A 16,571-nucleotide genomic window follows, 5' to 3' on the forward strand; every position below is an offset into this window, starting at 1 on the left:
CCTAGTTGTGAGCTGCTAAAGGACCGACTCAGGATTCCTGATAATTCTAGCTCTTTGCTGTCTGATGGGCCGGAAAGACCTCACCTTGCCTTCGTGGTGGCTCTTGGCCTTGAAGCCTCATCTCTAATTATGGCATGAAACCTTTTGTCCTCCCTGAAAGGGTTTTCAGGCTTCAGAGATCAGATGGGCGATGTAGATAATGTTGGATCCTGGGAGTCACCTTGGTAGAGGACACAGAACCATGCCATGCCCTGGGGTGGAGGGATGAAATAAGAGCTAATAACAGTCCTGCTCTTTAGAACAAAACCCTGCCGGCTGGTTCAAAATGTCACCTGGCCCTTTTTTTTTTTTTTTAAAGCTAGGCAATTAAATGGCTACACCTGTAGTTGTTTCTGCATGAATCCTTTGGAACAGAGGGCTTGTTGTTCCAGATCCCCAGGGCAAATGAGAACTGCATAAAGCTCTGATGAAAAACCAAAGACACCAGACATCCAGAGACAGACAAACACATTCCAGCCAGCTCAGAGCAACCTCACTCTGTGGTGCTGGCACCCTTCAAAGCTGAGCATATTCATTAGTTTCTCTCTTCGGGTCCCTCCAGCCATCTCAAAATCAGTCCCTTTCATGGCTGCAGAGCACGAACTTGCAGAGATGGATGTAGGGACGGAGAAACAACTGGGCTCTGTTTCTCCTCGGCTCAGCAGGAACGATTATTACACTCCACAGTCAGTGGAAGAATATTTCTTCCTTTGTTTAAAGGCCAAGGCAGGCAGTGATATATGAGGCTCAGCCACACAGAGTAAGAAGCAAAATACAAAGTATTTTAAAAGGTGGGGTTGAGTTCAAACCCCAGCTCTGTCACTTCCTAGCTGTGTGACCTTTGCACTTGTGAACTTGAACTTGAATCCCCTCCCCTATTCCAAGGGGCCAGGAGTACCTACTTCACGGGGTGCTGGTGAGGATTAAATGAGATAGTGCATGGAGTCTGGCACAGGGCAGGCCGTTGATACATAATAGCTTTTATTTTTATTATCTGTGTCAGGTGGTGCCTGTTATGGCTTCTGAAACTACAGCCAGTCTTCTTTGACATCCCTTCTCCACTTTGAGTCTTCCAGCTGAATTTTGTGGTTGGAATGTGTTTGTCTGTCTCCGGAGGTCTGGTGTTCTACTGAATCAGGCCACAGACTTCATTCCTTGGAGACACAGCGCTAGGATAATTGCTAAGAAATTGAGTTAGGGGCTGCTGTAGCTTTCTCAAGGTTGTCCAATTGTGCCTCTCTCATTTTGGGGCTGGGACTGCCTGGCTTTTTTCTCTATCTTCAAAAAGCTATGAGCGTGGGTGTGAGGTGAGTGCAGGGCTCGGCAGCTGCTCATGCCATTTGGAGAGGAGCCAGCGAGTGACGGGAGTGGCGCACACCCACGTTTGCCTGCTTTTGTCTGCCTACAGCTGCGAGAAGGAGCAGGGATCTCTCTCCTTGACTGTACCCTATTTGTACTGGTGGCCCAGCCCAGCTTGTGATAGTGACTTCCAGATCCTGACCCCAGCTTGATGTTCTTTGGCCTTATTTATTTACTTATTTATTTATTGAGATGGACTCTCGCTCTGTCGCCGGGCTGGAGTGCAGTGGTGCGATCTTGGCTTACTGCAAACTCTGCCTCCTGGGCTCAAGTGATTCTCCTGCCTCAGCCTCCCAAGTAGCTGGGACTACAGGCGCGCACCACCACGTCCAGCTAATTCTTGTATTTTTAGTAGAGACGGGGTTTCATCCTGTTGGCCAGGATGGTCTTGATCTCTTAACCTCGTGATCTGCCCGCCTCGGCCTCCCAAAGTGCTGGGATTACAAGCGTAAGCACCTGGCTTTTGGCCTTATTTTTGAGGTCTCCCTCTTTCCTCCAATAATGAAAACACTAGTAATAATATCAGTTCCCATTTTGTTTACTCTCTCACAAGATACTCGGCTATGGGGTCGGATAGACATAGGTTCATATGGCAGTGTGGCCACTTATTGGCTCTATGAATTTGACCCACATGATTCTGGCCTAAACCAGTGGTTTGCAAACTTTCCTATATAGTAGAATCACCTGGGGATGTTTTAAAAAGTCCTCCGCCCAGGCCATGCCCCTAATTACATCAGAATCTCTGGGATAGGACCTAGGCATCGGCATTTTTGCCTGCCACCAATGTGCAAGTGCCTGAGGATGGGTGAGCTGGCTGTCTAGGGTAGCCCCTGTGGCTCCGTGAGGGCCTCAGGCTAGCGGCATCAACACCACCTGGGAGCTTGTCAGAAATCCTGGACCTCAAGCCCCCCCACAGACCTACTGGATCCGAAGACCCAGGTGACTCCCCAGCATGTTAACGTGTGCGAGAAGCCTGGTCAGAGCGTCACTCTCCTTATCAATAAAGTGGGGGTCATAATGGTGCCCAAACCTGCCTGCTCATAGCAGTCACCTGGAATGCCTGATACACTATAGATTTATGAGGCCTCACCCCAGTCTTGCTGAATCAGAATGCCAGGGTGAGGGGCTGGGGATGTGTATTTGTACCATGTTCCCCTGAGGTGATTCTTATAATCAGGCAAGTTTGAGAAATGCTGAGTTATAAGCCTCAAAGGATTACTGTCAGGATTAAATGATAAAATAGAGCTCTTGTTTTTGTTATTATTGTCATATCTGGAGGATTTACTATCGAATGACACAATGCTAGCTGCTTTGGGCACGCTCTGAATGAGATAAATGTTATTGCCTCCATTTTGCGGAGAAAGAAACTGAATTTCAGAGGAGGAGAGTGACTTGCTGTAGGTCACACAGCTGAGGTATGACAGAACCAGCCCGACTCCGAAGTCTGTGCTCTTACCACTCCCTGCTACTGTGGAAATTTAGTTCATGCTTTTCTTTTCCTTGAGAAGAAAGTTCAGCTTTCAGCCAGGTATTAACATTGCAGATTCATCTTTCAGTTCACATACACACTCACTTGTTTTATTCATCAAATATTTACTGAGTAGCTATGATGGGTCAGATGCCACCTAAGCAGTGAGGGTATAGCAGTGAAAAAGACAAGTCCTGTTCATAGGAGCCTGCAGTCCAGTGAGGGAGACGGACGACACATGAGCTATCTCACTAGTGGTTGATTAGTTACAGTTGAGATGCAGGCTAGACAGACAGCACATTAGAAAAGCACAAGATGAGGGACCCTAACTTGCCTGTGGAGCCAGGGCAGGCTTCTCTGAGGAAGTGACTTGGATGCTGAGATGCAAAGGATGAGAAGGGGTGACCAGGTCTGAGGTGAGGGAAGTGAGCACCAGGCAGAGGGACTCTCTGGCTGATAGGAGCTGGAGTTTTCACGGACTGATAGGCTCAAGCTACCCACCTGACCCAGAGTTTTACTTACATGAATCTGGTCTTTATGCTGGTGCCAGAATGATCTAAAATACACATATTCCTGCTCCAGCTCTCTGACAACAATCCCTCAAAACTGCTTTCTCTGGCTGGATCAAGTCCCAGCACCTTGGCTGGGAATTCAAGGCCTGATATAGTTTGGATATGTTCCCCATCCATATCTCATGTTGAATTGTAATCTCCAGTGCTGGAGGTGGGGCCTGGTGGGAGGTGTTTGGATTGCGGGGGCAGATCCTTCATGGCTTGGTGCTGTCTTCATGATAGTGAGTTCTCACAAGATCTGGTTACTTAAAAGTGTGTGGCACCTCCCCCTCACTCTCTCTTTCTCTTGCTCCTGTTTTCACCATGTGAGACGCCTCGCTCCCCCTTTGCCTTTCACCATGATTGGAAGCTTCCTGAGGCCTCCCCAGCAGGAAGCTGCCATGTTTCCTGTACAGCCTGCAGAATTGTGAGCCAATAAAACCCCTTTTCTTATAAATTACCCAGTCTCAGGTATTTCTTCATAGAAATGGAAGAATATCCTAACATAAAGCCCTTTCTTGCCTCACCACTTCTATCTTGGATGATATATATCTCGTATTTTAGCCATGTCCAACTAGGTAGAGTTTCGGCTATATTCTTTCGATGAGTCCATGTCCTGTCATAAGCTATCCATACTGTCTGTCTGTCTGTCCACTTATCCGTCCATCTATCTATCCATCCATGCATGCATCCATTTCTGAGGAGAAGAGAGCTATTCTGCTTATTATTCGATACAGAGCTCAGATGTTACTTCTTCCACCATTCACCAGGCAGAGTTAGTTGACCCCTGATCTCTACTCCCATAGTACTATATTTTTAGTATAGCCAAGGCTGACTATGGACATACAGGCACCTGGGGCAGTATTTATCTAAGATAGACCAGATTATGCTGCAATATTGCCAAATTAGCCCTAAAACCTCAAAGGTTGAACACAACAAAAACTTGTTTCTTTTTTTAAAAAACTATACTAGATAAACAACTACACTAGATAAAATTCATGTATAATAGTCACCCGTTTAAATTGTGCTATCCAATGGCTTTTCGTATATTCACAGAGTTGTACACCCATCACCACTATCTAATTTTAGACCATTTTTATCACCCCAAAAAGACACCTCTGTACTGGTTAACAGTCACTCCCTATTACCTCTCCCAGCATGGCCCTAGGCAATCACTAATCTACGTTCTGTCCTGTCCTTGCCTATTGCGGACATTTCATATAATTGAAATTATAGATTATGTGGCCTTTTGTGTCCGGCTTCTTTTGCTGAGTGTAATGTTCTCAAGGTTCATTTATGTTGTAGCATGTATCAGTAGTTCTTTCCTTTTTATTGCTGAATAATACTCATTGTATGGATATACCATATTTTATTTATTTATCAATTGATGGATATTTGGGTTGTTTCACTTTGGGGCTATTATAAAAAATTTTATTTCTTGAGTGGTTGAAGTACACTGAAACCCCATCCAACACCCCAGGGCAGCTGTCTCCACGTGCTGACACTCAGGGCTCCCAGGTGGCTTCAGTTTTGTGGCTGTACCACCTTGACCTCTGCCTTCCCTACAGCAGGGGAAGAGAGAAGCAACAGGAACCCACATTGCTCTTGGATGCTTAGGCCTGGAAGTGAAATGTGTCACCTCTGCTTACCGCTGGCTAGATGGTCACATAGCCTTATATAAGCACCAGAGGGCTGGGCAGTGTACTCTTCCTATGTGCTGACAAAGAGGAAAAGGAGAAACGAACATGAGTGAGCACAAGTATTGATAATTATCCCAGGCAGGCTAATGATTTGGCATCCTTTCAAACCACTATTCTTCAAATGTTTGTTAATAGAGTATTTGGAGAAGGGGCTGAACATTGTGGGGTGTTAAGAACAGAAACAAATAGGACTCTTGGGATTCTTAGCAGTATTTAGTCTTTCTGTTGTCCAAGCAAAACACCTCTATATTAAAACTTACATCTCCATTCAGCAAACAAAAGGCCTGCAGTTAATCTGAATGCTCCTTCCTAAAAGATGAGTTTTAGGGTCAGGAGCAGTGGCTCACACCTCTAGTCCCAGCAATTTGGGAGGCTGAGGCTGGTGTATCACTGGAGCCCAGGGGTTCAAAACCAGCCTGGCCAACATGGTGAAACCCCATCTCTACGAAAAATACAAAACTTAGCCAGGCGTGATGGCACACACTTGTAGTCCCAGCTACTTGGGAGGCTGAGAAGGGAGGATTAATTGAGCCCAGGAGATTGAGGCAGCGGTGAGCCTTGGTAGTGCCAATATACTCCAGGCTGGGTGAAGAGCAAGAACCTGTCTCAAAAAAAAAAAAAAAAAAAAGAGATTAATTTTAGAGTTCCATAAATCTCGGACCATTCTTCTTGGATGTTTTATCACCTACCTAAGTTCCTCAAAGAATTCTTCTCAACCACGCGCAGCATTCTCCTTAGAAGGAACTCCAGGGATGGTGTAGTACAGATAGCTAGCTGCCTACCCAACATTTATTCTCCTTTTCTATTTTACCCCTAATTTTAATTTAAAACTTTAAAGATAATTTAAAACTTTAGAGATGGGGTCTTGCTATACTGTCCAGGCTGGACTCAAACTCCTGTGCTCAAGTGATTTTCCCACCTCAGCCTCCTAAGTAACTGGGACTATAGGCATGTACCACCACATCTGGCCTTTCCTTTTCTTCTTTCTGAAAGTAGTACAGTACCAATAGCTAGCTGATTACTCAGTAACCATTCTCCTTCTTTTCCTTAATACCAGGACTCTGTTTTGGTTGAAAGTAATGATGTACCCATATGAAAAACTTTATTTCTTAGTCTTCCCTGAAGATAAGTGGCCAAATGACAGTACTTGATTGGGGCTTCCAGGAAAGATCTTTAAATGGCATTGACTATGCAGGTCATCTCTTGTAATCTTGCTCATTCCTACTACTTGGAATATAGATGTGATGGCTAGCAGTACAGCATCAATCTTGTCACCATGAGGTGATTTTGAGAATGGAAGCCATGAGTTCAGCAAGACTGCCTGATGATGGAGCTACCACATCTGCCCTGAACTACTCACCTCCAGACTTCTTTTATGTAAGAGAAAGAGAAGAAAAATAAAAATATGTTTAAGGCACCGCAGTTGGGTCTCTGATACAACCAGTGTTATAGGCAGTCTTCAGCTCCAGGCTCATGGCAGAGGGAACAAGATAGAGAAGGGAAAGTAAAGATAAAGGATGGCAAGAATGGACAGGGACAAGACAAAGACCTGCATGCCAGGAACATGAAGGAAGAGTTGGACTGTGAAGGAAAGAGGAAGGAGGTAGGTAAAGATGGTGAATGAAGGCAGGTTAGTGGTTGGGGTGCTGATTCAGAATCCGATAGTGGTGAGTTTAACTCCTGGCTTCACCCATAACTAGCTTCATGTCCTTGGGCACATAGCAGGTGTTCAGTATAATAATAACAACAACAGCAAAGAGGTATGTAACATGTTTGATGCATCAGGGATTGTTCGAAGTGTTTTTCATATATTAACTCATTGAATCTGCACAACCCTATAGTACTCTTATCCCCATTTTCTAAATATCAAACTGTGAGACAGAGACTTTAAGTAACTTGACCAAGGTCACAGCTAGTAAGTGTCAGAGCCATGATTCAACCATCTGTGCTCGAAGCGACACACTATTATAAACTTTGCAAACTGATTGGAAACTCAAAGTTTGCTCATAAATCCACTTGGTTTAAGTCCACAGTGACACCATACAAGTGACTGCTTTGATTGACAGAGAACAGAGTTGTGACCTTCTGCACTGGCTTATTGCTTGCCTGAGTTCACAATAATGCAATAATAATAATGCATAATAATGGAGACTGACATTTCAAAAGTTGTTGAGCTTCTGTATCATGACAATTACTGTTACCGTGATTGAGCACATACTAAGCATTGAATACCATGTGAGAAGCTTTGACATATGCTGCTGTGTAAATGATTAAATTAGTCCTATGACATAAGTAATAATGTTTTCATTGAACAGATGAAGGGTTTGAGGCCCAGAAAGTTGACACAACTTGCTGAAGGTATCATGAGTAGTAAGTGGTAGAATCAGAATCAGACTCTGGTGTAAATGAAGATAAAGCTGGAGCTCTTTCCACTGAGTGACACCTTGCTGTGGGTGGCAAGAAGGAAGGGCCGGGCAGAGAATGTGGGGGGAAGGACAGAGAACGGAGGAGGCAGGAGGGACATGGAGAGGGACGGGCAGTCAGTACCAGCTTAATGCACCTGACTCAATAGGGCTTGAAATGTGGGAAATGGGCCTTTTGTGCTTGTGCTTAATTAATTTTCTTAGCCTCTCTATCAACTTAACTGTGAAGTTTCATTTATAAGCTTCCTGATAGTTAACAGCAAATTGGTATCCTCCATCAGGCGATGGAATCTGGATACCTGCATTCTTTGTTGAGCATTGCCAATAATTTGCAGGTGCCTTGGAAAAGTCATTTGAATATGAGCCTTACCTTCTCCTAATATGAGGGCAAGATTATACAGAGGGCAAGGAGTTGGGAGAATCAAATGAGGCCGTATATTTCATTTCTGAATATTATTTATTAGTATTTAATTACATATAGCACTTACAAACACAATACTTGTCAATGGTGGAAAAATTAGCCTTGGCACAGTGGCTTGCACCTCTAATCCTAGCACTTTAGGAGGCCAAGACATGAGGATCACTTGAGGACAGGAGTTCGAGGCTACAGTGAGCTATGATCTATGATTCTATGATCATGTTACTGCACTCCAGTCTAGACAACAGATGAGACCCTGTCTCTAAAAAAATAAACGATTTTGTAAGTGGAAAAATTTGGGATGTAGTAGTTCACGCCTATAATCCTAGCATTTTTGGGAGGTCAAGGCAGGAGGATCACCTGAGGCCAGGAGTTCCAGACCAGCCTGGGCAAGATAGTGAGACCCTATCTCTAAAAGAAAAAAAATTTAGCTGGGTTTGGTGGCTCATGTCTGTAGTCCTAGCTACTTGGGAGGCTGAGGTGAGAGGATCGCTTGAGGCCAAGAGTTAGAGGCTGCAGAAAGCTACAATTGTGCCATTGCACTCCAGCCTGGGTGGCAGAACAAGACTCTGTCTCTAAAAACGAAAATAAAGTAGAAAAATGAGAAGATACAGAGAAACAAGAAAAGCAATGTAAATATCCTTTGCGCTAGGTGTGGTTGACCGGCTAACCCAATGCCAACCTGCCCCTGGTTTTCCCAGCCTACCTTGCAGCTGGGGTGACCATGTGACCTAGTGTTGGCCAATAAGATAAAAATGTAAGGCCTTTGCTTTTCTAGTTCAAAAGAACAGATGGGATTGGTGCCATCCCTTCCGCCTTGAATGTGAGATTTAACATGTTGAGTGGCAACCATCTTGAGACCTCGGGGAAAGGCCGAGGGAACTGCATAGATGCTGGCCCTGACAATGTTGCGTTGCTGAGCCAATGCCAGCAGCTGCCTACCTCCAGACTTATTGTGCCAGAAGAATAAACTCTTGTTATTTTAAGCTACTGCTAGTTGGGTTCTCTGTAATTTCCACCGTAAGTGTTACCTTAATATACTCCCAGCATCCCAAGATCATAACTGCTGACACCTCATCATGTATCTTTTCAGATCTTTTCCACTGCACAGGCAGAAGGAAAATATTTTGAATTATTAAGAGGTTATTTCCTTCTAACACATGTTACCTTGTATCTTTTGTGTTTTACACCCACCATTCGGGCCTTTTAAGGTACTGCCCATAAGGACAATAAAGAGTCTAGAAAAACAAAAGGCCAAATTCTTAGTTACTCATAAAATGACTTGAAAACCTATAGCATGGGCATAAGTTTGGAAGCCGAAGTACTTCTTATTCACAAAAGCCAGGATTTTTTTTGACAGAAATTGTTTATCTCCAGATTTGCAACAGCCTGACTTGGTACAGAAAAGAGCAAACGTGGAAAACTTAGAGCACAGCGTTTGTAAGATAAACCCCAGAATGAAAAAGAAAGAAAAAAAAGAGAGAGAGAGAGAGAGATAAGAGTAGGAACATCTGGAGAGGAAAGGCAGAATTAGACAGATGAGACCACAGCTGACACATTGCCTAGGTTCTGAAAAGGGGCTCGGAGCACTGCCCCACACCTGAGAGTGGCAGTGGACACTGGGAGTCCTAAGCAGGTTTAGCGAGAATACAAAAGCAGACGGAACTTGAACCTTTCTTCCCAGGATGCAAGTTCATTAAAGTTGCTCCATGTCAAATCTGGTACACTGAAGGGCAAAATAGCCATTGATTGGGCAAGGCTGAAGGCATGCTTTCAGATGTGGAAAAGCATCTAAAAATTTCTCATGGACCCCTACGATGGATACCAAACAAGCTGAGAATAAATTGTGACAAGGTAAATCAGGAGCGCATAGACATCTCAACTGGCAGCCAGGGCAGGACCACAGATATTAGCAGCAGATGCCAGTGCTTCATGGTGGGAACCAGGTAAGATAATGTGTAGAGGCCAGGGAAGAACAGGCAGCAGCACAGGGACCAGATGCTGCTTCTCTGGATTCCAGGATGATGCATCTGTCCACCGAAGAGCTAAAATCACCCAGAGAAGGATTAGAAAATGGGAGGATTTTGAACTGATCTTTTATTGATTGATTGATTGATTGTTTTGAGACGGGGTCTCGCTCTGTTGCCAGGCCGGAGTGCAGTGGCACGATCTCAGCTCACGGCAGCCTCAATCTCCCGGGTTCAAGCCATCCTCCCACCTCAGCCTCCCAAGTAGCTGGGACTACAGGCATGCACCACCACGCCCGGCTAATTTTTGTATTTTTTTGTTAGAGATGGGGTTTCACCATGTTGCCCAAGCTGGTCTTGAACTCCTGAGTTCAAGCAATCCGCCTGGCCTCCCAAAGTGCTAGGATTACAGGCGTGTGCCACCATGCCTGGCCTGAGCTGATCACTTTAAGTCAGGAAACATCTGAATTTACTTTAAGCTGCAAATTTGTTTTCTACAATCATCAGGAATGTGATATAGTAGCCTAAGATAAGTTCAACTTAAATTAATAAATAAAGCTATTTTTTGGACACCCAAGTATGCATTCTGTGTGTTTTAGCCCACTACCATGCATGCTTACATTGATAACATATATGCAATTTTTCCAATATGGAAGAATGGTGTACATACTCTTTTATAAATTTCTGTTCCCTCAAAATATTGTGAACATCTTTCTATGTTTACAAATAGTAATTTTAATACAGATCGAGTATCTCTTATATCAAATGCCTGGGACCAAACATGTTTTGGATTTTTTTATTTTTTTTCAAATTTTGGAATATTTGCATTATACCTACCAGCTGAGCATCCCAAGTCCAAAAGGCTCCAATGAGCATTTCCTTTCAGCATCATGTCAGTGCTCAGAATATAATTTATTCTGAGGTGTCAGGCCACCCTATAATTTATTTCATCAACCTCCTTTTGTGCACATTTAGACTGTTTCCAGTTTTTCCCCATTATAGGTGATCTCTATGATAAACTTCTAGAACTAGAATTGTTAATTATATTAGCATGTTTCCACTGTAGGTAACAGGATGCCCAAGTAACAGTAGTTTATATTTCTCACATAACAAAAGATTCAGAGGAAGCAGCCCAGTGCAGACTCAATAATACCTTTGAGAACTCATACTTTTGCTGTCTTTCTGCTCTGCTGTGCTTAGTTTTTTGTCTTGTCACCTCATAACTACAAAATAGCTGCTGCAGCACCATGTATCACATCTTTTCTCAAGGCAGGATGAAGTGGGGAAAGACAATACTTTTTATCAAGAAAGCAGACTTTTGCATAAGTCTCAATAGCCAGAACTAGGTCACGTCTTGAGGCAGCAAAAGTAAATATTTTTTTCGGGCTTTTTTTTTTTTTTTAATTGAGATGGAGTCTCACTCACTCTGTCACCCAGGCTGGAGTGCAGTGGCACAATCTCGGCTCACTGCAACCTCCACCTCCAGGTCCAAGGGATTCTCCTGCCTTAGCCTCTCGAGTAGATGGGACTACAGGCACATGCCACCATGCATGGCTAATTTTTCATATTTTTAGTAGAGATGGGGGTTTCACCATGTTGGTCAGACTGGTCTCAAACTCCTGACCTCAAGTGATCCGCCCACCTCGGCCTCCCAAAGTCCTGGGATTACAGGCATGAGCCACTACGCCTGGCCTTTTCCAGGCTATTTTAATATAGGCAGTGAAGGGAAAAGAGTACTGGTGGTGGGTTTTTGGTTAATCAGTCTGTTACATAGGGCCCGACTTTCTAAGCATTTTAAGGGAGTTTATCTGCAGAGGCAACAGACTTGAAAGGGCTTTAAAAACCAAAAAATTCTGTGCAAATGTGAGCTATATAATTTCCTGGAAACAATGCTGTGTTTTCTCAGCACATTGAATATGTAGTGTAACTGCTGATCCCCGGGCGACTGCCTTCCTAATTGACCACCTCTGTTCAGAGGTGGTTAAAACACTCTTTTTACAAAAACAGTTTCTCCATACCCAGTGACCAAATTGCTTGTTTAGACCCTGTTGTGACATTCCAGTCACCTTCTACAGGGTGTCAGGGAAACAACATTAAGCATGGGGTCCAAAGACCTGAGCTTATTTCTTAGCTCTGCCACCTGACCACAAGGAAGGCATTTATCTAGGCCTTGGATTCCTTACCTGTAGGATGTGAGTAATAACTTCTACTTTACAGCATTGCTGGAGGGACAAGATGAGATCATGGATGAGAAAGTGCCAGGAAATGAAATATAGATGTTGGTTGTTGTTGTTGTTTAACAGTCATTCTATTTCGTTGTTGAGTTTTGTTTTTGTTTTTTTTTTTTTGAGACAGGGTGTCACTCTTGCCTAGGCTGGAGTACAGTGGCACTATCACAGCTACAGCTCACTGCAGCCTCCAACTCCTGGGCTCAAGTGATACTCCCACCTCAGCCTCCCAAGTAGCTAAGACTACAGGTAAGCACAGCCACACTTGGCTAATTTCTAAATTTTTTGTAGAGACAGGGTCTTGCTATGTTGCCCAGCCTGGTCTGGAACACTTGGCCTCAAGCAATCCTCCTGCCTTAGCCTCCCAAAGTATTGAGATTATAGACATGAGTCACCGCCCCTGGCCAGCAGTCATTCTTGCTGGACGTTTTGGGACCTATTGAATCAAGGTCAGGACCTGTGATTTGCTGGTAAACTGATTCTCCAAGGAGGAAAATGTGCCTTGATCTGTGGCATTTCATGATATCCATGGGATAAATATTCTGACCATGGCTGATATCCAGCTACCGACGGTTTAACAACCAGTCATGAAATTCCCAAATATTTAACAATTCATCTTGTTAGCTAATATAAGTCAGTTCTAGCACACCCAGAGCACAAAATCAACCACCCTCTACTGAAGTGTCCTGAATCGGTTTATTGGCTCATCTAACCAAGACATTCAGGACTAGTTCTGGCTTCAGGCAAGCCTGAATCCAGGTGCTCACACAATGGAACCAGGAACTCAGGCACGTTTTCCCCTCAAGGTGGCAAAATGGCCAGTAGCAGTTCCAGTTTAGCAACCCTGGTGGAAAAAAAAGCACTTCTTTCTCTCTCTCTCTCTCTTTTTTTTTTTTGAGACAGAGTTTTGTTCTGTCACTGAGGCTGGAGTGCAGTGGCATGATCTCAGCTCACTGCAACCTCCACCTCCTGGGTTCAAGCGATTCTTGTGCTGCAGCCTCCCGAGTAGCTGGGATTACAAGCGCATGTGCCACCATGCCTGGCTACTTTTTTGTGTTTTTAGTGGAGACGGGGTTTCACCCTGTTGGCCAGGCTGGTCTCAAACTCCTGACCTCAGGTGATCTGCCTGCCTTGGCCTCCCAAAGTTCTGGGATTACAGGTGTGAGACATTGTGCCTGGCCTTCATTCTTCATAGTCCCAGTAAAGTTCCTATGAATCACTCAGATTGCCAGCTGCAGTCATGTGCTAATCACTGAACCAACCATGGTAAACCAGAGAATATGGTACAGGCAATGGCCGGATCTCAGCCATGTGCTCTTTCCTGGAGCTTGAGATGTGGCCCACCCATCCAAACTACATAAGCCAAGAATGAATGAGGCTGGTTCCCCAAAGGAAAAGTGTAATTCTATTACCAGAAGCAGCGAGGATTGTGGCGGTTAATTTTATGCGTCAACTTGTCTGGGATAATGGATGCCCGGATATCTGGTAAAACATTATTTCTAGGTGTGTCTGTGAGGGTGTCAATGGAAGATATTATTTAAATTGGTAGACTGAGTAAGAAGATCACCCTCACCAATATGGTTGGGTGTCATCTAATCTATTGAGGGCTTGAATAGAACGAAAAGGCAGAGAAAGCATGATTTTGCCCTCTCTCTCTCTCTGAGATAGCCATCTTCCCCAGCCTTTGGGCATCGGTGCTCCTGGTTCTTGGCTTTCAGACTCAGACCAGGGCTTCCACCATTGGATCCCCACTCTCAGGCCCTCAGGCTTGGACTGAATTACGCCACCAGCTTTGTTGGTTCTCTAGCTTGGAGACAGCAGTTCGTGGGACTTCTCAGCCTCCATAACTGCATGAACCAATTCCTGTAATAAATCTCCTATTCTATCTATCTATCTATCTATCTATCTATCTATCTATCTATCTATTGAACCAATTCCTGTAATAAATCTCTTAATCTATCTATCTATCTATCTATCTATCTATCTATCAATCATCTATCTATCCTATTGGTTCTGGTTCTGTGGAGTGCCCTGACTAATGCAGGGCAGATGTTCACTCCAACTCTGATGTGCTTCCCATTGTCCTGGGGAGGTGTGTCTGTCATGAACAACAGGAGATCCAAATATAGCTCAAGCATCCCTTGGCTTCATCAGCAGGTGGTTCCCAAGGAGGTCATGTTCACATTCATACACAGATTTTCTTCATTATGAAACACTGCTTTTCAAGATGGCCCCTGTGCTAATTCTGAAGGTCCCTCCAGGACACATCCACACAGCCTCGCAAATCAGTCTGGGCTACTGCTTCCAACAAAACTGCTCAACCCATGCCCTGGTGTTCAATGCTACATTCCAGGGCCATGAGATGAAAAAGCCATAGGCCCTGCTTCCTGGAGCCCACAGTTGAGCTGGAAGTTGAGACGGGTGGTAAATACTGTATATTAAACACTTACTATATACCAGGCATTTTACGGGTCTTTTCTCCTCTAAACTTTGCAATCACCTTTGGAGGTATGGATTATGACCTGCACTTTACACATGATGGAACTGGTGGCTAAAAATACTGTCCAGGCTAGCGTGGCTGGGAAGTGGTAGACCCATGGTTCCATGATCAGCTCTTCTGATGTTCAGTCGAGGAGTCTAGTTCTCATCTCCCTCTCTACCTCCTGACCAGAGTCAAATCAAACTCAATTTAGTACTAGTCCCAAGCCTAAAACAGTGCTCCCCTCACAAGAGGTGTTCCATTCAAGTCAATTGAGTCTAAGATTTAGTCTGTACCTGTTCCTCAGAGGGCCACTGGTCTCAGGGGGTCAAATTCATTCACCTAGACCAGTGTTACGGGTTGAATTGAGTTCTCCCAAAATTCATATGTAGAAGTCCTAATCCCCATACTGCAGAATGTGGCTCAAGCCTGTAATCCCAGCACTTTGGGAGGCCGAGGCGGGTGGATCACAAGGTCAGGAGTTCAAGACCAGCCTGACCAACATGGTGAAACCTTGTCTCTACTAAAAATACAAAAATTAGCTGGGTGTGGTGGTGCATGCCTGTAATCCCAGCTACTCAGGAGGCTGAGGCAGGAGAATCACTTGAACCCAGGAGGCAGAGGGTGCAGTGAGCTGAGGTTGCGCCACTGCACTCCAGTCTGGGTGACAGAGTGAGACTCTGTCTCAAAAAAAAAAAAAAAAAAAAAGAATGAGACTGTGTTTTGAGATGGGGCCTGTAAATAGGTAACTAAGTTAAAATGAGGTCATTAGGGTGGACCCTAATTCACTGGGACTGGTGTCCTAATAAGAAGAGAAAATCTGGACACAGACACAAGGGGGGAAGACCACGTGGAGACCAGGAGAAGATGGCATCTACAAGCCAAGGAGAGAGGCTTCATAAGGAACCAACCCTGCCGAATTTGATCTTGGACTTTTTGTCTCCAAAACTGTGAGATACCGTTCAAGCCACTCAGGCTGTGATTCTTTGTTATGGCAGCCTAGCAAACAAATACAGTCAGGAAGTTTTGGGAAGAAGAATGTCTTTTTGATTATTTTTTCTTTTTTTTATAGCGACTGGGTCTCCCTATGTTGCTTTGGCTGGTCTCGAACTTCTGGGCTCAAGTGATCCACCTGCCTTGGCCTTGGCCTCCCAAAGTGCTGGGATTACAGGAATGAGCCACCACGCCCGGCCTATTGATTTTTTAGAAGTTGAGGTGTTCGAGGCCAGCCTGGGCAACATAGCAAGAACTTGCCTCTACAAACAATTAAAAAATTAGCTGGATGTGGTGGGGCATGCCTGTTGGCCCTAGCTGCTCTGAAGGCTGAGGCAGGAGGATGGCTTGAGCCTGGGAGGGTGAAGCTGCAGTGAGCCGAGGCCACACCACTGCACTCCAGCCTGTGTGACAGAGAGAGACTTTGTCTCATAAATAAATAAATAAATAAAATAAACAATTGAGTAGGTAACACACATACATTCAAAAGGCATAAAGCCTCCGTCCTGCCTATGCTCTACCCCCACTCAGAGTACCTCCTGCGACGCAAGTGGTTACCAGTCTCTCATGTCTTCTTCCAGAAATATTTATTCTTTCTTTCTTCACAAACACACATGTATGCTTAAATTATTTTTTCTCACCCCATACACACAGTTCTGTACCTCGTTTTTTTGTTTAATAAAACATCCTGAAGATCCTGCAAGAATGACTTTAACGAAGCAGGTTTGGAAAGTTGGAGAAAGAAATACCCTGGTGAATCACCAACACGACTGAAAAATACAAGCAATGCATTAAGACAATACAGCCAGCCTGCTCAGGTTTTTCAGCCTGCTGCATTCTGAGGAGCAGGGAGGAGAGGTGTCAGAAGGAGGTGGATGGGTACTGCCTAAATCCTTAGCAGGCTGGCGAGGAGCCTGGGTCTCTCAGGAGGGCAAACCTTTGGTTT

This window comes from Pan troglodytes, chromosome 2 (assembly GCF_028858775.2).
Source record: "Pan troglodytes isolate AG18354 chromosome 2, NHGRI_mPanTro3-v2.0_pri, whole genome shotgun sequence".
Taxonomy (NCBI): Eukaryota; Metazoa; Chordata; class Mammalia; order Primates; family Hominidae; genus Pan; species Pan troglodytes.